We start from the raw sequence: 2,364 nt of genomic DNA on the forward strand, positions 1-2,364 counted from the left end.
AATGAATGAATGGAATCCCAAAATCTCTGTAGATGTTCATTGAAATGAAAAATAAACAACCTAAATTTAAAAAAAAAAAAAAGAAGATATTTTCCTGATGTTTACTGCCCTCTGGACTGTAAAGTATTTGCCAAGGTGGGTCCAGTGGGGCTGGCTGACTGAGCCTTGAGATTCCATCTTCTTTCACTTCCTTAGCTGGCAGTTATATTTCCCTTTTGTCTCTGGCATTGGGTTCAGGGTTCAGGTCTGGGGTAAAACTCAGTGTTAAGGTTACCCATAGGAAAGGGAGCAAACCTAGAGAACAAACTTGTGAGTTACAAATGGAAGGGCTTTGAAGGTGTTATTTGTAAGTATACTGGGGGAGAAGGTGGAGGAAAGAGGCCTAGATAAAATTATTTGTATACCCTAGGCAGTTTTCCCCAGCGACCGAAAGGTTCTTTCCAAGGGTCAGACAGCTCACCCTGAGGGCTGATCAGCTCACCCCTAGGGCCCAATGGCACACCCTGAGGGCCCAACAGCTCACCCTGAGGGCCAAATGGCTCACCCCAGGGACTGAACAGCACACCCCAAGGGCTGGGTGACACACTCTGGGAACTGGGCTGGGTGGTATGCCCCGCCTACCAAAGCCTCCCCCGCCCACCCCCGTGCCTCACTGAAGATCATGACCAGGGACAGTGCCCCCAGTTCTGTTGCCACCACCATTATCCCCCTCCCCTTAAGTGGTCAGACTGCAATTTGAAGTAGGCATCACTGCCCTCCCTATTTAATTCTCCATATAAATGGAGAAGGGGATTTGAGAGTGGTGAACTGAACCTCCCTAGGTATAAACAGTTCTTGGCAGCAGTAGTCAAGAGATCAAAAGATGTGTATTGAGGATATCTGCCATCTTGGACATGTTGCTGTTGTTAAGTGTCATCAAGTTGTAGACAACTCATAGTGACCTTTATCAATCCATTGTGTTCATGATCTTCTTCTCTGGCCTGTCCAAGGAAATCTTCACTGACAGCAAGATGCTTTTCCTTATCAAAACCTTCACCTCCTGAGGCTCCATGGCGCCGCCACTGCCCCCACCCCCCTGCACTGGAGGCCTGCTGCTTGATGGCTGCACAGGAGTTCCACCACACTGGCCCTGGAGCACAGCGCTCGCTGCCCCATCTAGGTTAGGAGACCCCCTACGTGATCTGTGGGCCCCAGCCACAGTGGCCTCATTGGGTCACAGCAGTGCAGGCTCGGCAACAAGTAGAGGGAGGAAGCAGGACCTACCCATGTTCCCCTGAGAATCCCTGTCCTCCTGATGTTGAGCTCCAGTCCACACTGATGGCCAGCAGTCAACTGCTTGGCTGTTTGGGCACATTTAAGTTGTATTGCCTGCTTCAGTGCGCCACACCAGGCCTCCTGCTTACCATGCTGCGTCTCCTGCCACTACCATCTTGGTTCTGAGATTCATGTTACCTCTTTAACCAATACTTTCCTTAAGGATCAAAAAATTGCCTACACTATTAAAAATTTCCTCTTCTGTCCATTCTTCTCATGGATGGTAATTTCTCATTTCTTAAACTAAGAATTCTTTTTCTCTTTACTTAACGTCTCATAACATAAATGTCCTCATTACTTAAACTATTCTTAATGTGCCTCTGTGTTAAAATGAGGCAGGGGTTTAGGGGTGTGAAGGAGGAAACTAGAAAAATAATTCTGTGCCTTCATTTGGACCAGGCTTTGAGATTACAGAACTTTGGTCCAGTGTGTGCCCTGCGTTCTGTGAAGAATAATCCTGAATAAATGGAGTTTTCCCCTTTATGTTGTTAGGTGCCATAGGGTCCACTATAAGTCATAGTAACCCTATGAACAACAGCTCTGACCCTTGCCTTACCTGCACCAATGTTAAGGACAAAACTAGTAAGTCAAGTGAAATGAGGAAGGGACTGGTGGAAAAAATGTTATGCAGATACTAACAAGATAAGGAGATCAGACATTCACGTTAAGGGACAAAAGAGGTTGAAAGTCAGACCAAGTACCTAAGATCAGACCGCACTCAATCAAAGCTGGGAACAGATAGTTTATAAGAATCATTCAAAAATGACTAAGAAAAAAAAGAAAAATTAAAAAAATATTACTAGATCAGTTCCTTGACAGGGAACTACCATAATACTGGGAATATATCCCAGAGAGACCATGTCTGCCATCCAAGCAGATATAACCACACCCATGTTTATCGCAGCTTTGTTCACAATAGCAAAGAGTTGGAAGCAACCTAAGGGCCCATCAACAAACGAATGGATAGAGAAGATGTGGTATATTCACACAATGGAATACTACGCCGTTTTGAAAAACAAGGAACTCATGTAATATTATTCAAAATGGGTG

This window comes from Elephantulus edwardii, unplaced genomic scaffold (genome assembly GCF_000299155.1).
Source record: "Elephantulus edwardii isolate Elephantulus edwardi_28Jun2011 unplaced genomic scaffold, EleEdw1.0 scaffold00097, whole genome shotgun sequence".
Taxonomy (NCBI): domain Eukaryota; kingdom Metazoa; phylum Chordata; class Mammalia; order Macroscelidea; family Macroscelididae; genus Elephantulus; species Elephantulus edwardii.